The sequence below is a fragment of the Xenopus tropicalis genome, chromosome 8 (assembly GCF_000004195.4).
Source record: "Xenopus tropicalis strain Nigerian chromosome 8, UCB_Xtro_10.0, whole genome shotgun sequence".
Classification (NCBI taxonomy): Eukaryota; Metazoa; Chordata; class Amphibia; order Anura; family Pipidae; genus Xenopus; species Xenopus tropicalis.
The window spans coordinates 134826172-134848076 of NC_030684.2; the positions used below are offsets into that span (position 1 = coordinate 134826172).

Here is a 21905-nt window from a genome sequence, read left to right on the forward strand (position 1 = left end):
ACATTATATAGGTACAGGTATAGGACCCGTTATCCAGAATGCTCGGGACCAAGAGTATTCCGGATAAGGGGTCTTTCTGTAATTTGGATCTCCGTAACTTGGATCTCCATAACTTAAGTCTGCTAAAAAAATCAATAAAACATTAATAAAACCCTATGGGATTGTTCTGCCCCCAATAAGGATTATTTATATCTTAGTTGGGATCAGTTAGAATGTACTGTTTTATCACAACAGAGAAAAAGGAAATCAGTTTTAAAATTCTGAATTATTTGATTAAAATGGAGGCTTTCCGTAATTCGGAGCTTTCTGGATAACGGGTTTCCGGATAAGGGATCCCATACCTGTACAAGGAAGGGGAGTTACAGGGAGAGCTGTGAGGTTGTGGGATTCCCCCCCTGAATCAGTGGTACTGGCTGATACATTATATAGGTACAAGAAGGGGCTGAATGGGTATTTAGCAAGTGAGGGAATACTGGGTTATGGGAGATAGCTCTCAGTACAAGTGAGGGAATACAGGCGTAGGGGGGATAGCTCTCAGTACAAGTGAGGGAATACAGGGGTAGGGGAGATAGCTCTCAGTACAAGTGAGGGAATACAGGGGTAGGGGGATAGCTCTCAGTACAAGTGAGGGAATACTGGGTTATGGGAGATAGCTCTCAGTACAAGTGAGGGAATACAGGCGTAGGGGGGATAGCTCTCAGTACAAGTGAGGGAATACAGGGGTAGGGGAGATAGCTCTCAGTACAAGTGAGGGAATACAGGGGTAGGGGGGATAGCTCTCAGTACAAGTGTGGGAATACAGGGGTAGGGGAAATAGCTCTCAGTACAAGTGAGGGAATACAGGGGTAGGGGGGATAGCTCTCAGTACAAGTGAGGGAATACAGGGGTAGGGGAGATAGCTCTCAGTACAAGTGAGGGAATACAGGGGTATGGGAGATAGCTCTCAGTACAAGTGAGGGAATACAGGGGTAGGGGGGATAGCTCTCAGTACAAGTGTGGGAATACAGGGGTAGGGGAGATAGCTCTCAGTACAAGTGTGGGAATACAGGGGTAGGGGAGATAGCTCTCAGTACAAGTGAGGGAATACAGGGGTAGGGGGGATAGCTCTCAGTACAAGTGAGGGAATACAGGGGTAGGGGAGATAGCTCTCAGTACAAGTGAGGGAATACAGGGGTAGGGGAGATAGCTCTCAGTACAAGTGAGGGAATACAGGGGTAGGGGGGATAGCTCTCAGTACAAGTGAGGGAATACAGGGGTAGGGGGGATAGCTCTCAGTACAAGTGAGGGAATACAGGGGTAGGGGAGATAGTAGTGCTGGGCGGTATACCGGTAAAAACCGATCACCGGTTTTTTTTTTGAAACCGATATAAATTTTTGACATACCCCCATACCGGTGTGCTGAATACTTCCGGGTGCGCACGTGACGTCAGCGCGCACGTGACGTCAGCGCGCACGTGACGTCAGCGCGCACGTGACGTCAGCGCGCACGTGACGTCAGCGCGCACGTGACGTCAGCGCGCACGCTCTACAAAAGCGCCATCGCTAGGACGCATTCAGAGTCGGATACCAATGTGAGCTGTCGGGGGGGGTGCCTGGCCAGTAATTATATTTTATGTGAAGGGGATGGGTGGGGGTGGGTGGGTTATACTTATGTGAAGGGGATGGGGTTGTGTTTGGGGGGGGTGGGGTGGGGGGTTATATTTATGTGAAGGGGATGGGGGGGTGTTTGGGGTGGGGGTGGGTGGGTTATACTTATGTGAAGGGGATGGGGTTGTGTTTGGGGGGGGTGGGGTGTTATATTTATGTGAAGGGGATGGGGTTGTGTTTGGGGGGGGTGGGGTGGGGGTTATATTTATGTGAAGGGGATGGGGGGGTGTTTGGGGTGGGGGTGGGTGGGTTATACTTATGTGAAGGGGATGGGGTTGTGTTTGGGGGGGTGGGGGGTTATATTTATGTGAAGGGGATGGGGGGGTGTTTGGGGTGGGGTGGGGTGAGGTGGGGGGGTGCGTGCGGATGGGGGGGTGGGGGGGTGCGTGCGGATGGGGGGGTGGGGGGGGTGGGGGGGGGCTGCGTGCGGATGGGGGGGTGTTTGGGGTGGCGGGGGGGGGTGTTTGGGGTGGTGGGGGGGGTGCGGGTGGCGGGTGTTTGGGGTGGTCACCTAATCATGCATGGGGAAAAAAAAATACCGTCAAATACCGTGATACCGATATAATTTTGAAAAATACCGTGATATCAATTTTTGGTCATACCGCCCAGCACTAGGAGATAGCTCTCAGTACAAGTGTGGGAATACAGGGGTATGGGAGATAGCGCTCAGTACAAGTGAGGGAATACAGGGGTAGGGGGGATAGCTCTCAGTACAAGTGAGGGAATACAGGGGTAGGGGAGATAGCTCTCAGTACAAGTGAGGGAATACAGGGGTATGGGAGATAGCTCTCAGTACAAGTGAGGGAATACAGGGGTAGGGGGATAGCTCTCAGTACAAGTGAGGGAATACAGGGGTATGGGAGATAGCTCTCAGTACAAGTGAGGGAATACAGGGGTAGGGGGGATAGCTCTCAGTACAAGTGAGGGAATACAGGGGTAGGGGGGATAGCTCTCAGTACAAGTGAGGGAATACAGGGGTAGGGGAGATAGCTCTCAGTACAAGTGTGGGAATACAGGGGTATGGGAGATAGCTCTCAGTACAAGTGAGGAAATACAGGGGTAGGGGGATAGCTCTCAGTACAAGTGAGGGAATACAGGGGTAGGGGGGATAGCTCTCAGTACAAGTGAGGGAATACAGGGGTAGGGGGGATAGCTCTCAGTACAAGTGAGGGAAATACAGGGGTATGGGAGATAGCTCTCAGTACAAGTGAGGGAATACAGGGGTATGGGAGATAGCTCTCAGTACAAGTGAGGGAATACAGGGGTAGGGGATAGCTCTCAGTACAAGTGAGGGAATACAGGGGTAGGGGAGATAGCTCTCAGTACAAGTGAGGGAATACAGGGGTAGGGGAGATAGCTCTCAGTACAAGTGAGGGAATACAGGGGTAGGGGGATAGCTCTCAGTACAAGTGAGGGAATACAGGGTAGGGGAGATAGCCTCAGTACAAGTGAGGGATACAGGGGTATGGAGATAGCTCTCAGTACAAGTGAGGGAATACAGGGGTAGGGGAGATAGCTCTCAGTACAAGTGAGGGAATACAGGGGTAGGGGAGATAGCTCTCAGTACAAGTGAGGGAATACAGGGGTAGGGGAGATAGCTCTCAGTACAAGTGAGGGAATACAGGAGTAGGGGGGATAGCTCTCAGTACAAGTGAGGGAATACAGGGGTATGGGGGATAGCTCTCAGTACAAGTGAGGGAATACAGGGGTAGGGGAGATAGCTCTCAGTACAAGTGAGGGAATACAGGGGTAGGGGAGATAGCTCTCAGTACAAGTGAGGGAATACAGGGGTAGGGGAGATAGCTCTCAGTACAAGTGAGGGAATACAGGGGTAGGGGGGATAGCTCTCAGTACAAGTGAGGGAATACAGGGGTAGGGGAGATAGCTCTCAGTACAAGTGAGGGAATACAGGGGTAGGGGAGATAGCTCTCAGTACAAGTGAGGGAATACAGGGGTATGGGAGATAGCTCTCAGTACAAGTGAGGGAATACAGGGGTAGGGGAGATAGCTCTCAGTACAAGTGAGGGAATACAGGGGTATGGGGGATAGCTCTCAGTACAAGTGAGGGAATACAGGGGTATGGGAGATAGCTCTCAGTACAAGTGAGGGAATACAGGGTTATGGGAGATAGCTCTCAGTACAAGTGAGGGAATACAGGGGTAGGGGAGATAGCTCTCAGTACAAGTTGCCCCAGGGACTGGTCCGATTGCCATCTTGGAGTCAGGAAGGAATTTTTCCCCTCTGCGGCAAATTAGAGGCTTCACATGGGTTTTTTTGCCTTCCTCTGGATCAACTAGCAGTTAGGCAGGTTATATATAGGCATTATGGTTGAACGTGATGGATGTACGTCTTTTTTCAACCTAACTTACTATGTTGGCACAACGACTGACTCAACATATATGAATGGCAGCTAGTAGGATTCACACTGCAGCCCAATGTAAAGGTGGCCACACACGTGTCAATTTCCGATCGTTCGTGCGACCATCGGAAAAGATTGTTCAAACGGCCACTAACGTTCAGGGCTGAATCGGCAGATAAGGAGGTAGAAACAATAGGATTTGTACCTCCTTCTGCCGATTCAGCCCTAAAGGCAGTTTTTGCTCAGGAGCCTTCTATGGCGCCCGATCGGCGAGTTGACCGACATCAGCAGCCTCCTGCGATATCGGTCAACTCGCCGACTTGCCATACACGCACCGAATATCGTACGAAAAGAGGTTTCATACGATATTATCGGTGCGTGTATAGCCAGCTTAAGTTTAACTTATTATCATGAAAGTCCTAGATAAAATCAAAAACATCCATACTAATGAACTACTCAAATACCAATTGGACAACAAGATGGAACTATATATCAAAATAAGGTATACTTGGATACTCACAATGAGAGCATTTCTCACACACAAAGCTATGGGTAGGGCCCCCTATTGCTGGTTGTCATAATGTTAAACACTGGGTACTTTAATGGTAACTCATTTTATTCTGTCCTTTTCCTTTAGCCTGTTTGGTACTGAACAGCCATATAAAGAGGCAACATGTGATAGGGCCCAGCGTGCATAGTGTTCATCATCACTGTTACTATTTTTTCTCTTTTCTTACTTGTACTTATTGTACAGCGCTGTGGAATATGTTGGCGCTTTATAAATAAATGTTAATGTAATAAAATGTAATGTACTTTATCCAATATACCACGTGACAAGCATGATTTGAACTTTTTGTCTATACAATATGTTAAAATCAATAAAAAAAATTAAAAAATAGTATACTGGGTACACTGTCAGCATTTTTCAGCTTGCCAACAATACGCTCCATCTGAAATTAGCCCTGGAGATTTGGGGAAAAGTTTAAGAAATCTTTTATTGTGCAATACTGCTTTAAAGGGGGATATATACCATCAATTTTTACAATGCACTAAATCATGCAAAACAATAGAAGTAAATGCTTTTATTTTAATACCTTTGGGTTCAAATATGTCCATAACTGCTTGAAAACTGTGCTCTACCCAGCCCTTTGCCAGGGTTCAGACTCTTCAGTATGTGGCTGGGAGCTGATAAGACTTCAGTAGCAGAGCAGCAGCTACTTAAAGTGCAGTGAATATCCCTCCGGCTCTGCTCATGCCCCTCCCTTCCCCTGCCTGCTATGTTGGCTCCTCCCCCCTGTCAGTCAGTGCTGTGACCACTCCCTGTGGGGGGGGGGACAGAAATGAAGCTCCCATGTTTCATTCAGCTCTGGCTTCTGATTAGAGAGGGGGTGTGTGCAGCTCTCATATAATGACAGTTTTAGGAAGTAAAATGCTTTCAAAACCTCTTTCTTTCTGCACCATTTCCCATTTTGAGGGAGGATGAATATTATAACCGAATTTATAAAATGTCTCCTTTAATGAATACAACTTTTATGCTTTTGGACTACATTTCCCAGCATGCCTCCCCCTTCATTATTTGTCACATTAATGTGGGATTTGCAGTCCAGCAATAACGGAGTACAGTTTGGATCAGCAGTGCAGCAGGGTTTCCATATAACAGCGTGACAGCAGCGCCGGATTTCAAACTCCCCCCTCCGCATAAAATACAAGAAACTTGTCACAAAATTTTCAATGAGCCGGACATACCGTAAGTACAAAGAGAGAATATCCCATATACCCGAGGTACTGAACTCCCTGATGCACCCAGCATGCACTCACTGCCACTCAGAATATGGTGCCCATACACAGGGTTACACACTGGGGAGCCCCCACACTGACAGTAGCGCTCACTCACTCACACTGGCTTTCCCTGCACTTACTGTATCTACATAGGCACATATTACCTACTGTATATACCCCCCCCCACTCACTCACACTGGCTTTCCCTGCACATACTGTATCTACATAGGCACATATTACCTACTGTATATACCCCCCCCACTCACTCACTCACTCACACTGGCTTTCCCTGCACATACTGTATCTACATAGGCACATATTACCTACTGTATATACCCCCCCCACTCACTCACACTGGCTTTCCCTGCACTTACTGTATCTACATAGGCACATATTACCGACTGTATATACCCCCCCCACTCACTCACTCACACTGGCTTTCCCTGCACATACTGTATCTACATAGGCACATATTACCGACTGTATATACCCCCCCCCCACTCACTCACACTGGCTTTCCCTGCACTTACTGTATCTACATAGGCACATATTACCTACTGTATATACCCCCCCCACTCACTCACTCACACTGGCTTTCCCTGCACTTACTGTATCTACATAGGCACATATTACCTACTGTATATACTAGTGCTGGGCGGTATACCGGTATATACCGAACACCGTTTTTTTTTAAAAAAAATGATAAAAATTTTTAACTTACCGGCATACCGGTGTGGGCGCCTCCTGGCAATTTTTCTTACTATTTCCGGGTTGTGCGCGCTGACGTTACGTGCGCGCTGACGTCACGCGCACGCTGACGTCACGCGCGCAACCCGGAAATAGTAAGAAAAATTGCCAAGAGGCTCTGTGAGCTGTCGGGGGTGCCTGCGGCTGCCTGGCCCGTAAGGTTTATTTATGTGAAGGGGATGGGGGGGTGTTTGGGGTTGGATGGGGGGGTGTTTGGGGTTGGGGGGGGGGTGTGTTTGGGGTGGTCACCTAATCATGCATGGGGAAAAAAAAATACCGTCAAATACCGTGATACCGATATAATAAAAAAAATACCGTGATATAAATTTTTGGTCATACCGCCCAGCACTAGTATATACCCCCCACCCACTCACTCACTCACACTGGCTTTCCCTGCACATACTGTATCTACATAGGCACATATTACCTACTGTATATACCCCCCCCACTCACTCACACTGGCTTTCCCTGCACTTACTGTATCTACATAGGCACATATTACCTACTGTATATACCCCCCCCACTCACTCACACTGGCTTTCCCTGCACATACTGTATTCACATAGGCACATATTACCTACTGTATATACCCCCACCACTTCACTCACACTGGCTTTCCCTGCACATACTGTATCTACATAGGCACATATTACCTACTGTATATACCCCCCCCACTCACTCACTCACACTGCTTTCCCTGCACTTACTGTATCTACATAGGCACATATTACTACTGTATATACCCCCCCCACTCACTCACTCACACTGGCTTCCCTGCACATACTGTATCTACATAGGCACATATTACTACTTATATACCCCCCCCCCACTCACTCACAACTGGCTTTCCCTGCACATACTGTATCTACATAGGCACATATTACCTACTGTATATACCCCCCCCCCACTCACTCACTCACTGGCTTTCCCTGCACTACTGTATCTACATAGGCACATTTTACCTACAGTATATACCCCCCCCCCACTCACTCACACTGGCTTTCCCTGCACATACTGTATCTACATAGGCACATATTACCTACTGTAATATACCCCCCACTCACTCACTCACTCACACTGGCTTTCCCTGCACATACTGTATCTACAATAGGCACATATACCTACTGTATATACCCCCCCCACCCACTCATCACACTGGCTTCCCTGCACATATTGTATCTACATAGGCACATATTACCTAAGTATATACCCCCCACTCACCTCACACATCACTCACTCACTCACATGGCTTTCCCTGCACATACTGTATCTACATAGGCACATATTACCTACTGTATATACCCCCCCCACTCACTCACACTGGCTTTCCCTGCACATACTGTATCACATAGGCACATATTACCTACTGTATATACCCCCCACCACCTCACTCACTCACACTGGCTTTCCCTGCACATACTGTATCTACATAGGCACATATATACCTACTGTATATACCCCCCCCACTCACACTGGCTCCCTGCACATACTGTACTACATAGGCACACATTACCTACTGTATATACCCCCCCACACTCACTCACTCACACTGGCTTTCCCTGCACATACTGTATCTACATAGGCACATATTACCTACTGTATATACCCCCCCCCACTCACTCACCTCACACTGTTCCCTGCACATACTGTATCTACATAGGCACATATTACCTACTGTATATACCCCCCCCCACTCACTCACCACACTGGCTTTCCCTGCACATACTGTATCTACATAGCATATAACCTACTGATATACCCCCCCCCCACTCACACTGGCTTTCCCTGCACATACTGTATCTACATAGGCACATATTACCTACTGTATATACCCCCCCCACTCAACTACTGGCTTTCCTGCACATACTGTATCTACATAGGCACATATTACCTACTGTATATACCCCCCCCCACTCAATCTGGCTTTCCCCTGCACAATACTGTATCTACATAGGCACATATTACCTACTGTATATACCCCCCCCACCTCACTCACACTGGGCTTTCCCCTGCACTTAATGTAATCTACATAGGCACATATTACCTACTGTATATACCCCCCACTCCACTCACTCACACTGGCTTTCCCTGCACTTACTGTATCTACATAGGCACATATTACCTACTGTATATACCCCCCCCACTCACTCACTCACACTGGCTTCCCTGCACATACTGTATCTACATAGGCACATATTACCTACTGTATTACCCCCCCCCCCCACTCACTCACTCACTCTGGCTTTCCCTGCACATACTGTATCTACATAGGCACATATTACCTACTGTATATACCCCCCCCACTCACTCACTCACACTGGCTTTCCCTGCACCTACTGTATCTACATAGGCACATATTATCTACTGTAATATACCCCCCACTCACTCACCACACTGGCTTTCCCTGCACATACTGTATTACATAGGCACATATTACCTACTGTATATACTCCCCACTCACTCACACTGGCTTTCCCTGCACTTACTGTATCTACATAGGCACATATTACCTACTGTATATACCCCTCCCCACTCACTCACTCACACTGTCTTTCCCTGCACCTACTGTATCTACATGGCACATATTACCTACTGATATACTCCCCACTCACTCACACTGGCTTTCCTGCACTTACTGTATCTACATAGCCATATTACTACTGTATATTAACCCCCCCCACTCACTCACTCACATGGGGCTTTCCCTGCACATACTGTATCTACATAGGCACATATTACCTACTGTATATACCCCCCCCACTCACTCACTCACACTGGCTTTCCCTGCACATACTGTATCTACATAGGCACATATTACCTACTGTATATACCCCCCCCCACTCACTCACACTGGCTTTCCCTGCACATACTGTATCTACATAGGCACATATTACCTACTGTATATACCCCCCCCCCCACTCACTCACTCACACTGGCTTTCCTGCACATACTGTATCTACATAGGCACATATTACCTACTGTATATACCCCCCCACTCACTCACTCACACTGGCTTTCCCTGCACATACTGTATCTACATAGGCAAATATTACCTACAGTATATACCCCCCACTCACTCACTCACTCACACTGGCTTTCCCTGCACATACTGTATCTACATAGGCACATATTACCTACTGTATATACCCCCCCCACTCACTCACACTGGCTTTCCCTGCACATACTGTATCTACATAGGCACATATTACCTACTGTATATACCCCCCCACCCACTCACTCACTCACACTGGCTTTCCCCTGCACATACTGTATCTACATAGGCACATATTACCTACTGTATATACCCCCCCTCACACTCAACACTGGCTTTCCCTGCACATACTGTATCTACATAGGCACATATTACCTACTGTATATACCCCCCCCCCTCACTCACTCACACTGGCTTCCCTGCACATACTGTATCTACATAGGCACATATTACCTACTGTATATACCCCCCCCCCCCACTCAACTCACTCACACTGGCTTTCCCTGCACTACTGTATCTACATAGGCACATATTACCTACTGTATATACCCCCCCCCCCCACTCACTCACTCACACTGGCTTTCCCTGCACATACTGTATCTACATAGGCACATATTACCTACTGTATATACCCCCCCCCACTCACTCACTCACACTGGCTTTCCCTGCACATACTGTAATCTACATAGGCACATATTACCTATGTATATACCCCCCACCACTCACTCACACTGGCTTTCCCTGCACATACTGTATCTACATAGGCAATATTACCTACTGTATATACCCCCCCCACTCACTCACACTGGCTTTCCCCTGCACATACTGTATCTACATAGGCACATATTATCTACTGTATATACCCCCCCACTCACTCACTCACACTGGCTTTCCCTGCACATACTGTATCTACATAGGCAACATATTACCTACTGTATATACCCCCCCACTCACATCACTCACTGGCTTTCCTGCACATACTGTATCTACATAGCACATATTAACCTACTGTATATACCCCCCCCCCCCACTCACTCACTCACACTGGCTTCCCCTGCACATACTGTATCTACATAGGCACATATTACCTACTGTATATACCCCCCCCCACACTCACTCACACTGGCTTTCCCTGCACATACTGTATCTACATAGGCACATATTACCTACTGTATATACCCCCCCCACACTCACTCACACTGGCTTTCCCTGCACATACTGTATCTACATAGGCACATATTACCTACTGTATATACCCCCCACTCACTCACTCACACTGGCTTTCTCTGCACATACTGTATCTACATAGGCACATATTACCTACTGTATATACCCCCCCCCCACTCACTCACTCACACTGGCTTCTCCTGCACATACTGTATCTACATAGGCACATATTACCTACTGTATATACCCCCCCCCACTCACTCACTCACACTGGCTTTCTCCTGCACATACTGTATCTACATAGGCACATATTACCTACTGTATATACTCCCCACTCACTCACTCACTCACACTGGCTTTCTCTGCACATACTGTATCTACATAGGCACATATTACCTACTGTATATAGCCCCCCCCCACTCACTCACACTGGCTTTCCCTGCATTACTGTATCTACTAGGCACATATTACCTACTGTATATACCCCACCCCCCACCTCACTCACTCACACTGGCTTTCCCTGCACATACTGTATCTACATAGGCACATATTACCTACTGTATATACCCCCCCCCACTCACTCACTCACACTGGCTTTCCCTGCACATACTGTATCTACATAGGCACATATTACCTACTGTATATACCCCCCCCCCCACTCACTCACACTGGCTTTCCCTGCACTTACTGTATCTACATAGGCACATATTACCTACTGTATATACCCCCCCCCACTCACTCACACTGGCTTTCCCTGCACATACTGTATCTACATAGGCACATATTTACCTACTGTATATACCCCCCCCACCACTCACTCACACTGGCTTTCCCTGCACATACTGTATCTACATAGGCACATATTACCCTACTGTATATACCCCCCCACTCACTCACTCACACTGGCTTTCCCTGCATATATACTGAATCTACATAGGCACATAATTACCTACTGTATATACCCCCTCCCCCCACTCACTCACTCACACTGGCTTTCCCTGCACATACTGTATCTACATAGGCACATATTACCTACTGTATATACCCCCCCACTCACTCACTCACACTGGCTTCCTGCACATACTGTATCTACATAGGCACATATTACCTACTGTAATATACCCCCCCCCCCCCCACTCACTCACACTGGCTTTCCCTGCACTTACCTGTATCAACATAGGCACATATTACCTACTGTATATACCCCCCCCCCACTCACTCACTCACACCTGGCTTTCCCTGCACATACTGTATCTACATAGGCACATAATTACCTACTGTATATACCCCCCCCCACTCACTCACTCACACTGGCTTTCTCTGCACATACTGTATCTACAAGGCACATATTACCACTGTATATACCCCCCCCCCACTCACTCACACTGGCTTTCCCTGCACATACTGTATCTACATAGGCACATATTACCCTACTGTATTTATACCCCCCCCCACTCACTCACTCACACCTGGCTTTCCCTGCACTTACTGTATCTACATAGGCCACATATTACCTACTGTATATACCCCCCCACTCACTCACTCACACTGGCTTTCCGCACATACTGTATCTACATAGGCACTATTACCTACTGTATATACCCCCCCCACTCACTCACTCACACTGGCTTTCTCTGCACATACTGTATCTACATAGGCACATATTACCTACTGTATATACCCCCCCCCCCCACTCACTCACTCACACTGGCTTTCCTGCACATACTGTATCTACATAGGCACATATTACCTACGGTATATACCCCCCCCCACTCCACTCACTCACACTGGCTTCCCCTGCACATACTGTATCTACATAGGCACATATTACCTACTGTATATAACCCCCCCCCCCCACGTCACTCACTCACACTGGCTTTCCCTGCACATACTGTATCTACATAGGCACATATTACCTACTGTATATACCCCCCCCCCACTCACTCACTCACACTGGCTTCCCCTGCACATACTGTATCTACATAGGCACATATTACCTACTGTATATACCCCCCCCCCCACTCACTCACTCACACTGGCTTTCCCTGCACATACTGTATCTACATAGGCACATATTACCTACTGTATATACCCCCCCCCCCCCCACTCACTCACTCACACTGGCTTTCCCTGCACATACTGTATCTACATAGGCACATATTACCTACTGTATATACCCCCCCCCACTCACTCACTCACACTGGCTTTCTCTGCACATACTGTATCTACATAGGCACATATTAACCTACTGTATATACCCCCCCCCCACTCACTCACACTGGCTTTCCCTGCACATACTGTATCTACATAGGCACATATTACCTACTGTATATACCCCCCCCCACTCACTCACTCACACTGGCTTTCTCTGCACATACTGTATCTACATAGGCACATATTACCTACTGTATATACCCCCCCCACTCACTCACACTGGCTTTCCCTGCACATACTGTATCTACATAGGCACATATTACCTACTGTATATACCCCCCCCCCACTCACTCACTCACACTGGCTTTCTCTGCACATACTGTATCTACATAGGCACATATTACCTACTGTATATACCCCCCCCACTCACTCACACTGGCTTTCCCTGCACATACTGTATCTACATAGGCACATATTACCTACTGTATATACCCCCCCCCCACTCACTCACACTGGCTTTCCCTGCACATACTGTATCTACATAGGCACATATTACCTACTGTATATACCCCCCCACTCACTCACTCACACTGGCTTTCTCTGCACATACTGTATCTACATAGGCACATATTACCTACTGTATATACCCCCCCCCCCACTCACTCACTCACACTGGCTTCCCCTGCACATACTGTATCTACATAGGCACATATTACCTACTGTATATACCCCCCCCCACTCACTCACTCACACTGGCTTTCTCTGCACATACTGTATCTACATAGGCACATATTACCTACTGTATATACTCCCCACTCACTCACTCACTCACACTGGCTTTCTCTGCACATACTGTATCTACATAGGCACATATTACCTACTGTATATAGCCCCCCCCCCCCACTCACTCACACTGGCTTTCCCTGCACTTACTGTATCTACATAGGCACATATTACCTACTGTATATACCCCCCCCCCACTCACTCACTCACTCACACTGGCTTTCCCTGCACATACTGTATCTACATAGGCACATATTACCTACTGTATATACCCCCCCCCCCCACTCACTCACTCACACTGGCTTTCCCTGCACATACTGTATCTACATAGGCACATATTACCTACTGTATATACCCCCCCCCCCCCCACTCACTCACACTGGCTTTCCCTGCACTTACTGTATCTACATAGGCACATATTACCTACTGTATATACCCCCCCCCCACTCACTCACACTGGCTTTCCCTGCACATACTGTATCTACATAGGCACATATTACCTACTGTATATACCCCCCCCACTCACTCACACTGGCTTTCCCTGCATATACTGTATCTACATAGGCACATATTACCTACTGTATATACCCCTCCCCCCCCACTCACTCACTCACACTGGCTTTCCCTGCACATACTGTATCTACATAGGCACATATTACCTACTGTATATACCCCCCCCCCCACTCACTCACACTGGCTTTCCCTGCATATACTGTATCTACATAGGCACATATTACCTACTGTATATACCCCTCCCCCCCACTCACTCACTCACACTGGCTTTCCCTGCACATACTGTATCTACATAGGCACATATTACCTACTGTATATACCCCCCCACTCACTCACTCACACTGGCTTTCCCTGCACATACTGTATCTACATAGGCACATATTACCTACTGTATATACCCCCCCCCACTCACTCACACTGGCTTTCCCTGCACTTACTGTATCTACATAGGCACATATTACCTACTGTATATACCCCCCCCCCCACTCACTCACTCACACTGGCTTTCCCTGCACATACTGTATCTACATAGGCACATATTACCTACTGTATATACCCCCCCCCCCACTCACTCACTCACACTGGCTTTCTCTGCACATACTGTATCTACATAGGCACATATTACCTACTGTATATACCCCCCCCCCACTCACTCACTCACACTGGCTTTCTCTGCACATACTGTATCTACATAGGCACATATTACCTACTGTATATACCCCCCCCCCCCCACTCACTCACTCACACTGGCTTTCTCTGCACATACTGTATCTACATAGGCACATATTACCTACTGTATATACCCCCCCACTCACTCACTCACACTGGCTTTCCCTGCACATACTGTATCTACATAGGCACATATTACCTACTGTATATACCCCCCCACTCACTCACACTGGCTTTCCCTGCACATACTGTATCTACATAGGCACATATTACCTACTGTATATACCCCCCCCACTCACTCACACTGGCTTTCCCTGCACTTACTGTATCTACATAGGCACATATTACCTACTGTATATACCCCCCCCCCACTCACTCACTCACACTGGCTTTCCCTGCACATACTGTATCTACATAGGCACATATTACCTACTGTATATACCCCCCCCCCACTCACTCACTCACACTGGCTTTCTCTGCACATACTGTATCTACATAGGCACATATTACCTACTGTATATACCCCCCCCCCCACTCACTCACTCACACTGGCTTTCTCTGCACATACTGTATCTACATAGGCACATATTACCTACTGTATATACCCCCCCCCCCACTCACTCACTCACACTGGCTTTCTCTGCACATACTGTATCTACATAGGCACATATTAACTACTGTATATACCCCCCCCCCCCCACTCACACTGGCTTTCCCTGCACATACTGTATCTACATAGGCACATATTACCTACTGTATATACCCCCCCCCCCCACTCACTCACTCACTCACACTGGCTTTCCCTGCACATACTGTATAATGTATATTATTGCCTAATGTATATACCCCGACCCCTAACCCACTATCACTCCGACCCCCTGTGCCATGTCTGACTGACAGCCCCTCCCCGTTATAAGGAGAATAGTGGGACAGGGAATCACTTACTGAGCAGATGTGAGTGCGTATAGGGGCCCAGCGGTACCGGCACACTGTCACTTCCGAACCCGGCAGCTGAGACCCAGAGTAAAAATATTAGCGCGACAACAACACTTCCAACCGCGAAGTCTGACCTCTTCATCTACAGCGTCTCAAATACAGCCCCCCTCCCGCCTCAGCAACAAGTTTGTAACTGCGTAGTTGGCTCAGCAAGATTGCTGCTTTCCCTTCAATAAAGGAGGAGTCGCGCTACTGGGTGTCAGTGCTGTGTCTCAGTCAGGGTTACTAACCCGATAATTCAGAAACATGGATAAAACGAAGTGGGCTATACAGTAAATACTATTATTCCTAGCGTTTGCCTCATGTATTACTTTCTATAGTGCAGAGTTTATTCCCCGGGGCAAATTCAGCTACAATGGGAGGAGCCTAGCGGTGCGAGTTTCCATTTATGTGCGGCCGCTTCCCGTCCGTGCATTTTCCGGAAGTCATGTGACCCGCCATTACTTGCCGGTGCGATCCCTTGGTTATTAGTTTTACCACACAGACCCGTTCCGGCCTAATGAACACTGTGTTGCACCAGGAAACAGTGGCGGCTCCTATGGCTCCTTCTCTCATACAGTGCCGGTTACACAGCGGCCGGGCAAACCCCAGTGATACCGGACTGTAGGGGGCGCTGTGTGTGTGGGGCTATAGGAACAGGCAGCGCTCAGGGCACAGCCCCAGTACTGTAGGCTCCAACCTGTTTGGTAACTGCCGGCTGGAAGTTATTTGGGAGAAATAGATGTAAAGCTGAGGGAAAAGGTGGGTTAAAGCCTTGGATTCCTATTTAAATCATTATAAACAGGAAATCTGTAATGGCCCCCAGGGTTTGTTACCATGGCAGTACAAGGAGCCGGCAGCTGCTCACTCTTTAGGTTCCTTACTGGGCAAAAGGCAGGGTAGTTGGGCAAACAGGCACAGATTTGTGGCGAGGCCGCAAAGGCCCGGGCCTAGGGTGGCACAAACACAGGGGTGGCATGCCGCTCGCCGCAGGCAAATTTTCAAATTTTGCTCCCATATGGAGCAATGGGCACCTCTACCCATTTGTCCGCGTGGCAGGACGGGGATTAGGGGAGCGGCCTTGGGGCGCCCCCGTAGAAATCCGACGCTGTGGCCAAACATACTCTAATGGCCTCTCCAGATTCTCTTATCTTCTATGCAGTAACGCCATACCTCCCAACATAGCGCTAACTACGCCCACTTTGTAGTCCCCCCCCCCAATAACACACCAATTTTACAAAGTCACACCCCTGTTTAAAGGTTGGAATGGTGAGATTAGTTGCAGGTAGACTAATGATTTAAGACAGACACACGGGCTCCCATCTATAGCACCTACATAACAGTGAGGGAACCCCAGCATTCTGTGCCAGCCGCAGTATTCCCCATCCCAGGCTGCATTTGGGCCTAATCCTCTGGCCTGAGATGGGATAAGTGCCCGTACCGGTACATACATACCCAGTAATTAGAATGCACATGGTTTAAATGCTTACATAAATGCAACTTCATGCTGCCCAGGCAACAACCCTGGGTGGAGGGGGGGCGGCTGTTTAAACCATTTAGCGCATCGCCAGCACCTCGGGGAGTTATGAAGTGTTACATGTGTAGCCCTCATCTGCTACTGCATGAGATCTAGGGAATGACTATGTAGTAGGCCAAATGGTCAGGAGCAGGAGGGGACACTGACCCCTGGGCCCACCGGGAGTTTTCCTGGTATCCTGGTGGGTAAGTCCAACACTGCCTGTGCCCCCCCTATATGGGGGAGCAGGTACACTGTTAACTGACGTGCCTCCACCCAGGGTAGGGGCAGGTTGAACTGTAACTCCCCTCCCTGGGAAACTTCTCTGGGTTACTCTGTGCAGTCCTCCTAATGTAATGGACTCCCTGCAACTCCCGGGACCTTACCCCCCTTGGGGTAGTTGCTTACCAGGCAGTTGAGGATCCACTCTTTGAGGAATTGACCAGGAGACTGGAAGTGCTGATTAACCAAATAACTTCTTTATTGTATCCAGTATTATGACATGCAGGTTCAGGTATCTCTCCCCTTACTTCCTCTAGGTCTAGGAGACCCTCTCGCTTAGGTACTCACACCAAGAGACCCTCTCTTAGGGCTCTCCCCGGTACTCAGCCCAAGAGACCCTCTCGCTTAGGAAATCTCCCCTTTTCTGTGGTCCCTAGCTACCACCTGAGCTGGCCACTTGATATACCCAAACTCCGGCCAGTAATGCCGGGAGGTAATAACCTCACTATCTCCTCGGAGGGGCTTCAGACTGCTCTTACTAGATACCCTAACTATCCTCTCACTCCTAGAGTGACTATAAATCATCTAACTGAATTATCTAACTGAATCCTGTAGCTAGCCTCTGACTAAGGGGGGACCCAGGACCAAAGACCTCAGTGTGTGTGCGATCCCTTTTTATGCAGCACACTGCCACCTAATGGTTACTGCTGAATTACATAGGAAACTCTCTTTTGACCTGGAAAGGGCACAAACAGTTAGGAACGCACTTAGGTGTCCATATCCCACAAGGCCACCCATTGGTTTGCCTGTCTAAAGGGGAACCCAGTCTAAAGGGCCCAAATCTAAAAAGATCCCTACATATGTAAAAAATTACCGATTTTTGTCAATCTGTGCCACAGATTTTCAGCTCTGCTTAAAGGAGAAGGAAAGGTAAAAACTCAGTAAGCTTTATCAGAAAGGTCTGTGTAAATACAGCCATAAGCACTCACAGAAACGCTGCACTGAGTCCTCTATCAAAAGAGACGCAGCTCTCTTCTCTCTCCCCTTTCCTGCTCCCTCCCCCCATCTTAGGAATGTGGATCTGAGCCAATCAGCAGGAAGCTGACTCATAGTCTTACTAACTGAGCATGTACACTTGGTCTGGGTGTCTGTGCAGGAGTGAGGCATTATGGGAACTTTCTTTACACAGCTCAGCGTTTTTTCCTATGAGGCTTCTGATCATCTGAACAGGAGAAATAAGGGGAGACTTAAGGGCACTATTGAGAGAACTGAAGGTAAGCCTGCAGCTTGAAATTAACTCTTTATTAGCCTTTCCTTCGCCTTTAATTCACAAATAACTTTCAGCATTATGTATTCCCTATGCACTCCCCCCCCCTCCATGCTCAATCCTGATGCTGCCATCCCTTTCCATCCCTCCACCTTCAATGTTGTGAATATACCTTCATGCACATGTTCTGTTCTGGCTCCTCCCCTCTCCTGGCTCTGCCCCGCACCCTCCTCCCGGAGCTTTCACCCATCAGAGCAGCTACAATAACAAATGAGCGTGCTGCACTTGTACATTGACACTAAAGCTAATGGGAGGAGTAACACTGGGGCGGCAGCACCACAAGGGGGTGTGAGGGAAAGTGCAAGGAAGACACAAAACTGAAAGTATAAAGTTATGGAGCGGCGTGTGTAAGTGGCTGTGTGAGAGTGAGATGTGATGCAGCCAAGTGTGGGGGGAAATTATAACAAACAGGGGGCAATGGGGCAAATGTGCACAGTGGGACATGCTGCACTAATCAGAACTGTCCCACGTAAAGCAGAGGAGAGTTGGGAGGCGTGTAACATGGGCGCTGAGTCTCAGGCTCCGAGCAGAGATTTCCTACTCTGCTTCTATCTGCTTAGATTGGGGACCAGAGACTGGATTCCTGTGCTTCTTTTTATTTGAAATGATGCACCTACTCTGTTCCTATTGAAACAAACTGATATGTTCTGCAGCTACTTTATATTATGTACAATGTGTTACCTTCTATTTGCTACTATGTCTCTATCTGCTTGGGTAACTTGCTGCCTGATGGAGTGTGTTGCTCTCTGTCTGGGCCCCTCACTCCTGCCTCTTCCAACTCTCCCCCTACCCCTGTGGGCTTATCTTGCTTTCGGTAACTGGACTATTGACTTACTCCTTTATTTCTCCAGCTATCCGGATATCCTAGCTGTAGGCAACAACCGGGCGAGCTATACAGCTGATACTTGTTGCTCTATTCTGAGCGCTTCCATACAGGCTCTGCTACAGCCTCTCCCATGATCCAGCCATTGATAAACAACAGTTTGCTATATTCAACCAAACCTTCATAATGTCTTTGTTTAATTGCTGGGCACGGTGCCATCGGGAACACAGTACTGACATTCAGACCACCATATAGGTAGGTTCCGACGCTCGTACTTGTGCACCATCTGTGCTTCCATTGGACACACCATATTACATCAATTCTTCTATTTATTCACTGTAAGTTCCAACGTTTAAGTCCCTCCGGGGACCTTTATCAAGGACATTGTGCAAGTGAAAAATACAAACTTAAATAGTACAAAAATGTGAATAAAAACTCTAGTGACATCATAATTTGCAGAAACTCATTATCCAATGCCATCACAGTGCAAATCATATAATTAACCAATCCAATGGTACATAGTGTTACTATATAAAATAGTCAGTGAAATTTCTCTCTCTCACCAGTAGGTGCCAGTATACATTTGTGTGAGTTTTCCAGTTTGAAATCCGTCTCATACTCATATATCCATAGAATGTGCTTATTGTGTATAACATCTATTACAGAAATATATATATATTTTTTTTAAAAATACAATTCCCTTGTTTGTCTCTCATTTCAAACTGATGTTAGCCACCTTGACTATGTATTCACACAGTTTTTCAACATAGAAACAACTAAGCACCAATTGCTCATTGAGGGGCCACACAATTTTTTTATTTCTGTTATAGATGTTTTACACATCTGCAAAATGGAGGCTCAAATGCATAGGCAGAGAATAATATATATTTATGGCGCATACGCATGTATATTCTATTGGCAGCCTCCCCAAACCTAAATGCCACCCTCCTCCCGAACCACAATGTGGGGTGTGAGGTACGCTAGGACAAGGGCGGGCCGAGCCGACCGGGCGCCCTAGGCAACCCGGTTGGCTACCTCGCCCCTGCATCGCTACTTCGCACCCCCCCCCTGTTCTGACGCGCATGCGCAGTTCGAGCGGGGGGGCGCAGTGCGGTGTGCGATTCAAAGCAGCGCCACGCAAAACTTAACTAGGGGTAGGCAGGAGAGGCTGCTGCCTGGTGCCCCCCAATCGTTGCGCCCTAGGCAGCTGCCTCTTCTGCCTACCCCTAGTTCCGGCCCTGCGCTAGGAGAAGGTAGGTATTCAAAAGGCATTTAAAGGGTTGGTTTACCTTTCCATTAGCAAGTAGCTATAGTTATTACAGTACTAGCCCAACTTCATAGAATTCATTTCCCAGGGTGCCACAGCAAGTTGGAGTGATATTCCCTCCCCCCTCTTTTCCCCATGGGGCTAGCCATATTCTTCATTTCCCAGAGTGCCACAGCCATGTGACTTGGTCATGTGACCAGTGCTCTGATAAACTTCAGTCACACTTTACTGCTGTGCTGCAAGTTAGAGTGATATCCCCCCCCTCACCCCCAGCAGCCGATCAGCAGAACAATGGGAAGGGAGCAAGATAGCAGCTCCCAATAGGTATCAGAATAGCACTCAATAGTAAGAAATCCAAGTCCGGCTTGGGACTCCTCCAGTTACATGGGAGTAGGAGAAACAATAGGTTAGCTGAAAGCAGTTCTAATGTGTAGCGCTGGCTCCTTCTGAAAGCTCAGACTCAGGCACACTTTACTGCTGCGCTGCAAGTTGGAGTGATATCCCCCCCTCACCCCCAGCAGCCGATCAGCAGAACAATGGGAAGGGAGCAAGATAGCAGCTCCCAGTAGGTATCAGAATAGCACTCAATAGTAAGAAATCCAAGTCCGGCTTGGGACTCCTCCAGTTACATGGGAGTAGGAGAAACAATAGGTTAGCTGAAAGCAGTTCTAATGTGTAGCGCTGGCTGAAAGCTCAGACTCAGGCACAATGCACTGAGATGGCGCCCACACACCAATATAACATTAAAATTTAGCTTCCAGAGAAAGTCCCATATAGTTCTGTTGTTCCTGTATTACAGTTCATTTACTGTTGTGGCATTTGATGCAGAGGAACATCAGCCCTTACTGGAGAAATCATAGAAAAGAAAGAAAATGGAGGCACTTCCTGTAAAAGGCCTTAAAGGTCAACATTGTGTGTGCGGCTTAGTGACGGCTGAAACCCACGGGCCCTCGCCCAGTTCCTGC

General features: G+C 47.9%; 1 protein-coding gene across 3 annotated transcripts in view; it reads right to left on the reverse strand.

The window, feature by feature from the left end:
• LOC101733573 (butyrophilin subfamily 3 member A2) overlaps positions 1-16210 on the reverse strand; it is a 33181-nt gene extending 16971 nt beyond the window's left edge. For all 3 annotated transcript variants that reach the window (XM_031891189.1, XM_012953259.3, XM_012953258.3), the window contains exon 1: positions 15756-16210. The gene's annotated coding sequence lies outside the window, so the exon portion shown is untranslated. The remainder of the gene's footprint in view (positions 1-15755) is intronic.
• Positions 16211-21905: the final 5695 nt, after the last annotated feature.